At 36.5% G+C, this 12882-nt stretch overlaps 1 pseudogene; it reads left to right on the forward strand.

The window, feature by feature from the left end:
- The first annotated feature begins 770 nt into the window (after positions 1-770).
- LOC120202757 overlaps positions 771-12882 on the forward strand; it is a 48103-nt pseudogene continuing 35991 nt past the window's right edge.

The following is a 12882-nucleotide window of genomic DNA, read 5'->3' on the forward strand; positions in this document are numbered from 1 at the left end:
AATACAACTCTAGTAGACTCGGGCTCAATTCCAGCAGCTCCTCTTATCGGAGCAGTCATGTCAATACCAGAGGCAGAAGGTAAATTCGTCGGGGTCATAGGAGTAGGATCATCTATCGGAGGTTGGGGACCTACACGTATCTCATCTACCGGGTCTGTAAATCTAGCCACTCTGCTGCGACCACGACTAGTTCGACGACCACGTCTAGTACTCATCTTGGTGGATCTCAAGTTTACTACAGAATATAAAACCTAGGATTAGATAGACACTTGGAGTCTCGAACACAATTAAAATCATAAAAACTTTGTGACATGACCTTACTGACTTGTGTTGTAAAACATTTCAAAACTGTATTTTGAGTTTGGACTCATTCACAGTCCGAGGTTTAAAAACCAAAAGCTCTGATACCACTAAATGTAACCCCCTAGACCCAGCCTATGCGTTTTTACTAAGTCTAGCGAATTACATTAAAGATTCTGAAAGACATTTTTCCAAAAACATTATTCGATAATTTAAAATCTTGTTACAAATGATCTTTATATAAAAGTATGTTATAATTAACGATAAAAAACTAAATTCGTAAATATAAAACATGAAAGATACCATGTAAAATATTACATAAAATAAATCCGGAGCATCAAAAATCAAAAATCAGTAACAACAACAGAAAACATCATAAAACGATAAATACTTCAGAAATAAGGTACATGTCACCATAATAAAAAAACAGTTCGGGAAACTGAATATTACAATAAAACACTCTGAACTAAATGTACCAATCCTCCAAGTGCCAGATACAGAGTGTCTATCCGAAGGTATCTGAAAGGGGTAAAACAATTTGAAAAGTGAGCTAGAGGCTCAGTGTGTCCCAATAGTGCAGAAATAAAAACATACAATTATGATTTTCAAAACCAGTGCAGATCACAATCATTAAAACATCATAAGAGTTTTTATTTTTAAAAACTCTGCATCGTCCTCCAACCGAACGCCATGTGCAGATCCCCAGAAATGCACAACCTAAGGGAGTACCTTGGGGCCTGCGAGCCTACCCAAGACAATTCCCGGGGCCACAAAGGCTTACCCAAGGAAATCTCAGGGCCGCAAAGCCTACCCAAGGCTCGACTTAGGTCCATAAGGAATTACCAATCGGTGTTAAACCTATCCGAGGAATTACCAACAGCGATTGAACCTGCCAGAGTCTTCATACCAGAACCCAGAGTACCCCGTAGAAAACATTTTTCAGACAATAACCAGTAGTAACAGTAATTCAGAGTTCAGACAGATTATCAGTTCAGTAATCCAGTGTTCAGAAATCAGAAATCAGAAATCGGGCAATCATGCTTTTCTTTTCAGTAAATCCAGAATCAGATAAATCATTCAGTAGACAAATCAGATCAAACATTATATTTCAAATCAGAGAAAACAATCATGTGCACATGAGATTTCAAACAGATGTTTAAAACATTTATACTGCACATAAGGAACACACCTCGATAACAGGATCAGTCCAGAAAAATCTATCGAGTACCAGCTTCACTAGGCTCTTTGACTGAACGGGAACCTAAGTCATATCAGAACAGGGTTATATTTAGAATAATATTCTAAACAGAATAACTAACATGATTTCAGAATTATACAAGTATTCCCGGCTTCTCGTGGACGAGCGGATCGGGAGGAACCGAGTCGAGTAGTGAAACAATCTGGAGATCCCCGTGTACCTTTAACATAACTATAATTAGTCCTTCACCATTCTGTTCAATTAACTAAATTAAAACACTTAGATAAATATGAATTTTTCAGGTTTACGGGCTAATTCGGAGGCTTTTGAGTCTAAATTTGACTAAACCGATTGCGGAATCGGAATCAGTATATCGAAAAACATAAAATATGACTTTTCGAAAATCCAAATTTTTGGTCAAAGTCAAAGTCAACCACTTTGACCGTCAATTTGGAGGTCTTCGGATTCGAATTTGATGAAACAGACAACGGAAACGGATTCGGCACGTCGAAAACTATCAGGATAGGTATACTCAGAAAAGATTAACGGTCGTTTAATGCTCGGTCAAAGCCATTTTAAGTTTTGATCAAAGAAAGTCAACGGTCAACGGTCAACGATCGGGTCGGGTCGGGTCAACAGTCGGGTCGGGTCAGACCGGTCAAACCGGTTCAGACCGGTCAAACCGGTTCAAAACAGGTCAAACCGGTTTTCCAGCAGCTCACTCTCCCTGCGGCGGCGCGTGCGGCGCGTGAACTATGCCACGATATCGGAAAATTCCCGAAAAAATTTCTAAAAATTATTTTGAGCGATTTCAAGATACTTACAACGATCGGTTCAAATTTTTGAACGGCGGAGAGCTCGAATTTCAACTCGGCCGAATCTTTGACTGCTCCACCTCCTCACGCGCCGCCGTCGACGGCGAACAAGGTTGACACCTGAAGACTCGAAACGACACAAGGAACACGATGGTGCAGGAGGTGTCGTAAACGGAGCAACGATCGGCGGTGAATTTAAGTTTTTCCCGGCGATAGAGTTAATAAAAACGTCGATACTTTGACTGGAAATTCCCGACGTTTGGCAGCGTTTCGCTTCAATTAATTTGAAAGGTTTGTTCTTCGCTCGACGATGAACACAACGGTGGTTTCAAAACGACGATCGGAATTCGGACGGCGTCTGGATCGGGGTCGGGAAACGGCGTAGGGGGAGGGAATTTGGGAGCATTTTGGTTCTGATTTTCAGAACCAAATGCACGATTATAATCACCCAAATACCTAACTTTCTTGGGTAAATTCAGGGCTTAGTCCATGAATTTTTTTAATTCTAAAACAAGCACCAAATTTTAAAATCTTTCAATTTAGTCCCCAATTTTTGCCAATTTTTACAATTAACCTCTAATTTCAATTAAATATTATTTTTGTAAAAATTCGGGTTGTTACAATATCCATTTTCCTCATAGGATAAATGTGGTGAAAGTGAAACCGAGAATTCATCATCGGATTGGTCAAATAAAGAATTCGATGAACTTCAGTTATCAGTCAAATCCGATGGCTGTCACCCAAGTGTTAAGGTGAAGAAATGTGGGATTCGAATACTGTACGAGAAAGATTTGGAAGATAACAATGAAGACTCCGCTGTAAGTGGATCAATAGCTAATGGTCCCCTTGTAAAGCAAAAACGTAATGTTTACGAAGAGACAGAGGCCGGGTCACAGCCAAAAATGATGGAAAAGTTTTTTAATTTTATGACGGGCCGACCGGGGAGGAATCATTAGTTAGGGTCAATCCTATCCAGACATTTTCAATATTTTAGGATATATATATTTTTAAAATTAATTACCTTTTATGTAATTATCAAAATTTTACCTTTTTTTAATTTTTATTTTGGTACTTTTGGATGACGAAGGTCGTATGAGGTGGATGGTGTATATTGAGATTCGAGAAGTTTGAAACTTTTAAGGAGATTTCATGACTTTTTTGAGATTCTCGATAATCTAATCTGATTAATTTGGAGTTCACCAATCATCGTGTATACGACAACCGATGATAGTCAATATGGTAACTCATGATTTGGTTGTAACAATCAATTAATTCGATGACTTAATTGTAACAATCAATTAATCGAGTATCTTAATTGTAAAATACTTGATATTTTAACTAGTGCGGATATCATGTTCGAACCTAAGACCTCTGCGAGTGACAAGTATCCTTTTAACTACTGAGGTCACTTTATTCGTGTCATTGATTTTTATTGGGTGTGAGTCTATATCTTCTCAGCTAGTGATTTTGGGGTTAAAATGCAAACGGGAGTAAAGATTTTGGGTTATTTTTAAAAAATTAATTTTATATAAAAATATTATAAATTTCCTTTCTATATAAATAAATTTCAAAGTATATTATTTATTTGATAGGGTGAATATAAGGTAGTATATATTCAAAAAGTCTCAACCATTTGATAATGAATGCTTATACTCTTGACCACTGAGTTCGCTTGGTTCGTACATTTAAAAAAGTTAATTGTATTACACATCCTCAAATTATAACCTTTATTTTAAATTGATTTCCAAATTTTAAATACTTTAATTTCATCCCTAAACTATGACTATCATTTTAAATTAGTCCTTAAAATTTTGAATATTCCAATTTCATTTTCAAACTCTAACCCTCATTCTAAATTGGTCCCCGACCTTTAAATATTCAATATCATCTCAAACTATTGGTATACGTTAATCACATCCCATGCTAAAAAATTAATTTCATATTTGAAAAAAATAGGTTAAATTATGATTAAAATTAATTACATATTTGGATGAATTTGGGAATGAAATTAGAAGATCTAAAAGTTTGAGGATCAGTTTAGAATGATGGTCATAATTTGTGGATGACATTCCTGATGCTTACGAGCCGGATGAAGGCCTAGTTCCAGTTTGCTTCCACGCAGTTGTCTCTGCTTTTCCTTCCCTGACCTTTTCTTTGCAGTTTGAGTTTTCGCTCCTCCACTTTACAGTAGAGCGACTTTAGTTCCAACATGAGAGCTAGAAATATTCTAAGCAAATGGAATATTTAAAAATCTGATGACTAATTTAGAATGAGAATCATAATTTAAAGATTAAATTGAAATATTTAAAAGTTTAAAAATCAATTTAAACCGAGAATTATAATTTAAGCCGAGTGATACAAATAATTCAATTTAGAAAGATTATCGTTAATAAGTAAGGTAAGTTTTTCCTTCTATAATAAGATAATGGTTTTTTATTCTAAACTATGTTCGAGGATTATTTCAATCATTTAACTTTTAAAAGTTATGAAAGAGACGTTAAATCATTACTAAATGATCACTATAAAATTATAATAAGTGTAAATTTTCGATATTTCATAATAATTTAATAAAATTCAATAACTATTTTGAAAGTTAAACAACCCAAAAAGATCATTTACGTATAGTTCAGTGACCTATGATATATTTTACCCAATAATAATGAAATGAAAAGAAAGTAGCGGTAACGCTCTGAAAAGGCGCGTAAGGTAACGTAACCTGGCTGTTAATATTATTACATTCCTTACCATTGAACGTCTCATGCAAGAAAACACCCTAGACTTTCTCTTCATTATTCACAGTCTCCAAGTAACGCAAAAGAAATCAAATTCGAAAATCGTATCGATGCTTTCCACTGGAAACCATTGGCTTTCGTTTTTGAAATTCAGTGAATCATTGTTGAGGTAATAGTTCCAGGAGGAGGATCAATGGCGGTGATGTTAACGGCGTCGATGGTTTCGTTGTACGTCGGGGATTTGTATCCCGATATCACTGACGGGACACTCTTCGATGCTTTCAATTCGTTCAAAGGAATATCCTCTGTTCGTGTTTGTAGAGATTCATCCACAGGAAGGTCCCTTTGTTATGGCTATGTTAACTTCAGTTCTCTTGAGGATGGTGCGTAAGATTTGTTTTTTTTTTAAATATTTTTTCAATAAATTGTTGAAAATTCAATATTAGCCTAAATAAGTTCACACCTAAATTAATTTGATGTTATTGCTTACATCAATTTAGTTTTGATGTCATTGCTTACATCAATTTAGTTAGGTGAAAATTAAGTATTTTTCTCATGTTTTAATTTCAATGGTTTAGATTATTTAGTGCTTATTTTAATGAGTGGTTTAGATTGTTTCTTGTAACCTATAAATACCCTACTTGTATTTGAGTTTTATCATCCAACAATCAAAGCTTAATTATAAGCATTTGAAAGCTTTCTTAAGAGTTCTTCCCTTTTGCAATTTTTTGAGATTATTCTAAAGAGAGTTTTTTTTTTTCTCGATCAATTAGAGTTTTTCCTCTATTTTGATTCAACAATTGGTATCTGAGCCACGTTTTTAAGGTCTCTTGAAATTCTGAGTATGCTCTGTGGCTGCAGTTTTTAACTGATCTTCCACATCATAAAATATTTCTTGAGTTATTGTCGGGGTTATTACAAACCTTGTGGAGCTTCTTTGTGTTTAGAGTAATTTAGTACTCTGCACGTTTGTTACTCAAGCTTGTTCGGTGTAGTCAAAGTCTTGCCGTTAAGATGGGTGATCTTCAAGTAGTTGGAGGAATCAAGAAGCTCAACAACAAAAACTACAACACGTGGGCAACATGTATGGAGTCATACTTACAAGGTCAAGACCTTTGGGAGGTTGTCGGTGGTGGTGAAGTTACACAACCGGCGACAGAAGATGCCAATGGAATCTTGCGAAAGTGGAAAATTAAAGCAGGCAAAGCAATGTTTGCTTTAAAGACCACAATTGAAGAAGAAATGTTGGAGCACATCCGGGATGTTAAAACACCAAAGGAAGCATGGGACACTTTTGTTACACTCTTTTCGAAGAGGAACGATACAAAATTGCAACTTCTCGAGAATGAACTTCTATCAATGGCGCAACGCGGCATGGCGGTTGCCCAATACTTTCACAAGGTGAAGTCGATATGCCGTGAAATTTCAGAATTAGATCCGACAGCTGCTATTGGGGAAGCCAGGATAAAAAGAATAATTGTCCATGGTTTAAGACCCGAATATCGAGGGTTTGTTGCCGCTGTACAGGGATGGCCGACACAACCATCACTTGTTGAGTTCAAAAATTTGCTTGCAGGTCAAGAAGCCATGGCCAAGCAAATGGGAGGAGTCTCGCTGAAGGGTGAAGAGGAAGCGCTCTACACCAGCAAAAGCAGAGGCACTTTTCAGCGGTATACTGGCAATGGATCTAAAAAGGATGGTGACAAGGTGAAAAATTACCAAGGAAAAGGAGGCCCTCATTCAGGGGGAGCTTCCAAGAATCGCGGTAATAGTAGAAAGTTCGATGGCAAGTGCTACAATTGTGGGAAGATGGGCCACATGGAAAAAGACTGTTGGACCAAGAAAAAGACTGTTGAAAGTAATACTGCTACTTCTTGTTCGAAGGAGAATAGTGAAGATGGTTGGGATGCTGAAGCGTTATTGCTACGGAGGAAGAAGAATTAGCTCTCACGGTAACAACACCAGAACAGATTGATTATAAGAATGATTGGATCGTAGATTCTGGCTGCTCAAATCATATGACGGGTGACAAACAGAAGTTGCAAAACCTGTCTGAGTACAATGGAGGTCGTGTGGTGGTGACAGCTAACAACTCAAGGTTACCGATAACTCACATCGGTAAGACAATAGTTACGCCTCGATATAATACTAACCAGGTGCAACTCCAAGATGTTTACCATGTCCCAGGAATGAAGAAAAATTTGCTATTTGTGGCTTAACTAACATCATCAGGCCATTATGTCTTATTTGGTCCCCAAGACGTGAAAGCTTATCGTGACGTCAAAATCTCAGAAACACCAACAATGGAGGGACGACGTTTGGAATCAATTTACGTGATGTCAGCAGAGTCTACATATGTAGACAGGACAAGGAAAAATGAGACATCAGATCTATGGCACATGCGGTTAGGTCACGTTAGCTATTCCAAGCTAAGTGTGATGGTGAAAAAATCGATGCTTAAGGGGCTTCCTCAACTAGACGTGAGAACAGACACGGTCTGTGCGGGATGCCAGTATGGTAAAGCACAACAATTACCATGTAACACCCCAACCCGTACCCGACCCGAATACGAGTCTGAGGTGTCACGTTGACTTTTCAAATCTTGACACTTAAAGAAAATACCCCGGGGAATTTAAAACTTTGTTTAAAACAAAATACTTTAATTTACATCCAAAAGACAACAAAATACAAATTTGATCAGAGTACTCATAATTAACGACTTATTACATGCCAACACTCTATGCACAACAAAATACTTACTTTGTCGATTACTTCTGATCTGATCTTCAAGTAATAATAATGTCCTTGCTACTTCTATTCTTGCTCTTCACGTTTCTTGGTACCTACGTGTAAATCACTTACACGCTAAGTCATAGACTTAGTGAGGCAATAAATGAACATTTAACAACAAATTCATGAATGTGCATTCATATCATTTGATCATGACATTTCAACATGCATGTATCTATTACATGATAACATATATAAGCATGTCATGCACATGTAACACTTACCTTCTTGTGCCACTTTCACTTTAATTTATCTTTCAATTGAATTGTCCATGTATATTATTGAGAATAGAGGTATGTGAGTACATTGAGGTTGTGCACTAATGCTGTCACCACAGCTCGTATAAATTCCCTCATGGGGCACCGAACATTTGTTCAGTATTCATCCCGAAGGACTGCTATATATGTCTCGTAGGACCACTACGTCCCGAAGGACTACGTCCCGAAGGACTACAATACCCACGACTCTTGGCATGCCAACTATACCTATAGCTCTCGTATCATATACTATGGGCATTTATGATGAATACATTTCTCATCACTTGTTCTTTCTCTTCTGTCACATACCACATGTATGTGTAACCATGTATTTCATATCATATCACATGTATCACATATTGCATATTCATATGTCATTTCATATATTCACATAGCTTTTCTCATTTCACATGGTCATGTCTCATAGCATAATCATGTATGCATGTATATCATGTAACATTTATAATAATCTATACACATTTCATGTATTCGTGCAAATATAAAAATCATAAAATCAAATAACAATTTAGGAGTCACTTCTTACCCTAGTAACTCCATCACTGGCTCATCGCAAGCCAATGTTCGTTCAATAATATAAGTACAATAAAAATTGCACTCACCTTAGCCTTGTTTGATTTGAATCAATTCTAATCCTTTGATTATTCCAGAACTTGTTTAGGCTCAATATCTACATAAATATAACATTTCAAAACAACTATCAGAAGCCTAAACCTTAAACTTGATGTTAACAACTTAAGCCAGATTATTGAACCCAATTTCATTTTTCCTTTAGGGGGGAATCGATTCCCCCCACCCAGGGGAATCGATACCCCCTGGGCATTCTGGAAAATTTCGTCCAAGAGAGGGAATCGATTCCCTTAATAGGGTATCGGTTCCCTCTACCCAGAATTTGTATTTTAACCCTGAAAATCATCAATTCTTCACTTAATTCTTCTATTTTAAACCTCTATCATGCCATTAAACTCAACTACCATTACTTAAATCAACTTATATCCATGAAAATCATCTATAACTTCAAAATCCTATCCTTCATATGAAATTCAAGATTCATACTCAAATTTCAATATGTTCTAAATACAATTCTAACACTTCATATTCCTTAATTAGGATGATGACAAGTCAAATTTAACTTTAAATTCAACTTATCAACTCTTTTCCATGATTTCATATAAAAACTCATTTTCTTTAATCTCTTATAACTTCTTCATCTTTTGATTATAAGACAACTTAAGCTTTCTTTAAGCTTAGTTATCATCTAATTATCATAACCCAACTTAAAATCCAGCTAATAATCAAAAATTAAGAAATCTTACCTTTGCTCTCTTTTGCTCACGATGGGGAAGAAGAAAAGAAGAAGAAAGAGTTTTCAGATACTCTTTCCCCAACGTTTATCTCTTCATAAAGAGATAAAAATATCTTTCATGATAAATGACCATTTTGCCCCTTAATTCCTTTGATAATTACTAATAACTTTCGGGAAATATTTCTGAACCAATCATTGGACTGTACAAATATCCTACTTAAATCACCAAAATCTGAAGTTTTACAATTTAGTCACTAACCCGTATTTTGAGATGTTACAAATCTCTCCCCCTTAAGAAAATTCATCCTCGAATTTTCATTGTACAAAGAGATGGGGATATTGAATCTTCATGTCCTCTTCGCGTTCCCACGTCGCTTCTTCCACCTTGTGATTTCTCCACAACACTTTGACTAATGGAATAGTCTTGTTCCTTAATTGCTTGACTTCGTGAGCCAATATTTGAACAGGTTCTTCCTCATAAGTCAAATCTGATTGAACTTCGATCTCTTCGGTAGTCACAATATGAGATGGATCGGATCGATATTTCCTAAGCATGGAGACATGAAAGACGTTGTGTATTTTCTCCATTTCAGGTGGCAAAGCCAATTGATATGCCACTGGTCCTACTCTCTTAACGATTTCATATGGTCCAATAAACCGAGGACTCAATTTTCCTTTACGTCCAAATCTCAATACTTTCTTCCACGGAGATACTTTCAAGAACACTTTATCTCCGATTTGAAACTCAATTTCTTTCCTTTTTAAATCAGCATACGATTTCTGTCTATCAGCTGCAGCTTTCAGATTATTCTGAATTACTTGCACTTTCTCTTCCATTTCCTGAATCAACTCAGGACCAATAACTTCTCGGTCCTTAAGTTCATACCAGTTCAAGGGTGTACGACATCTTCTTCCATATAAAGCTTCATATGGAGCCATTTTGATGCTTGACTGATAACTATTGTTATACGCAAATTCAGCAAGTGACAAATATTTTTCCCACGATCCTTTAAATTCGATAACACAAGCTCTTAACATATCCTCCAAAATTTGGATAGTTTGTTCAGACTGACTATCTGTCTGAGGATGAAACGTTGTGCTAAAATTCAGTCTTGTGCCCAATGATCCATGTAAAGACTTCCAAAATCGTGACGTGAATCTAGGATCCCGATCAGAAATTATGGAAACAGGTACACCATGTAACTGTATAATCTCTCTGATATACAACTCAGCATATTTATCCAGAGAAAAATTAGTTCGTACCGGAATAAAATGGGCTGACTTATTCAATCTATCCACGATTACCCAGATTGAATCCTTTTTGTTCGGAGTTAGAGGCAACCCCGTCACAAAATCCATCGTTACATTCTCCCATTTCCATTGAGGAATTGAAATTGATTGTAACAGTCCCGACGGAACCTGATGCTCAGCCTTAACTTGCTGACAAATCAAACATTTAGATACGAATTCTGTAATGTCTTTCTTCATTCCTGGCCACCAATATCGACTCTTGAGATCCATATACATTTTGTTTCCTCCCGGATGCATTGTTAATGGACTACAATGAGCTTTCGTTAACAAATCACTCTTTATTTCATCATCATCCGGAATTACCAATAACTCTCAATAATACAAGTTCTCATCAGACTTGATTTCATAATCTGTACACTCTCCATTATTTATTTGCTACAACTTCTTTAAACACTTTTCATCTTTAACTTGCAATTCTTTAATTCGATTTAGCCATACTGGTTTGACAATTAATTCTGCACAAATTGCACCATCTCCTCTTAACGATAATCTAGCATTAAGAGCTCGCAAAGCTGCAAACGTCTTTCGACTCAAGGCATCAGCTACCACATTTGCCTTTCCATGATGGAAATCAATCACCACATCATAATCCTTGAGAAATTCCACCCACCTTCTTTGTCTCAGATTCAACTCTTTCTAAGTCATCAAGTACTTTAAACTCTTGTGATCCGTATACAAGTAGCACTTTTCACCATACAAGTAGTGACGCCATATCTTTAGAGCGAATACTACTGCAGCCATCTCCAAATCGTGTGTCGGATAATTCTTTTTATGAGGTTTTAATTGCCTCGAAGTGTAGGCCACCACCTTGCCTTCTTGCATTAACATGCATCCCAAACCATTATGAGACGCATCACTATACACTACAAAGTCCTTGCCAGACTCAGGTTGAACTAACACTGGAGCTTCTGTAAGAATCTTCTTTAACTTTTCAAAGTTTTCTTGACATTCTTGAGTCCAAACAAATTTTACTTCCTTTCTCAATAGCTTAGTTAGAGGTAAAGCTATAATCGAAAAGTTTTTAATGAACCTTCGATAATAACCAGCTAACCCCAGAAAACTTCGAACTTCTGATACATTCTTTGGAACTTCCCACTCCAGAATAGCTTTTATCTTTTGAGGATCCACTCGAACTCCTTCTGCAGAAATTACATGTCCAAGAAATGTCACTTCATTCAACCAGAATTCACATTTAGAGAATTTAGCATAAAGCTTCTTGTCTCGTAAATTCTGCAAGACAATCCTCAAATGAGAACTATGCTCTTCCTCTGACTTTGAATATATTAAAATATCATCAATGAAAACCACCACGAACTGATCCAAATAGGGTTGAAAAATTCTGTTCATTAGATCCATGAAAGCAGCTGGTGCATTCGTAACTCCAAACGGCATCACTATAAACTCATAGTGACCATATCTTGTTCTAAACGCCGTCTTTGAAACATCTTTCTCTTGAATCTTTAATTGATGATAACCCGAACGTAGATCGATTTTTGAGAACACTGAAGCTCCCTTTAATTGATCAAATAAATCGTCAATTCGGGGAAGTGGATACTTGTTCTTGATGGTCACTTTATTGAGTTGTCTGTAGTCAATACAGAGACGCATTGAACCGTCCTTCTTCTTAACAAATAAAACTGGAGCTCCCCAAGGTGATACACTTAGTCTAATAAAACCTTTGTCCAGCAATTCTTGTAATTGAATCTTTAATTCTTGCAACTCCTTTGGAGCCATTCTATATGGTGACATAGCAATGGGCGTTGTTCCCATCATTATCTCAATCTGAAATTATACCTCTCTGTCCGGAGGTAAACCTGGCAATTCTGCAGGAAATATATCAGAGAACTCTCTAACGATAGGAATTTCTTCAATCTCTTTGTCTTTGGCTCTTACATCCAACACACTAGCAATGAACCCTTGACATCCTTGTAATAGTAACTTCTTTGTCGTCATCACTGAGATCACATTTGCCAATGGATTCCACCCTTCACTAAACACCACGATTTCTACCTCTTATGGACTTCTCAACGTTACTCTTTTCAGTCTACAATCGACATTAGCATAATAACGATATAATCAATCCATTCCCAATATCACTTCAAATTCTTCAAAAGGTAATTCCATCAAATTAGCAGGGAATTCAATTCCCTGAATT

The sequence above is a fragment of the Hibiscus syriacus genome, unplaced genomic scaffold (genome assembly GCF_006381635.1).
Source record: "Hibiscus syriacus cultivar Baekdansim isolate YM2019G1 unplaced genomic scaffold, ASM638163v2 tig00009009_pilon, whole genome shotgun sequence".
Lineage (NCBI taxonomy): Eukaryota > Viridiplantae > Streptophyta > Magnoliopsida > Malvales > Malvaceae > Hibiscus > Hibiscus syriacus.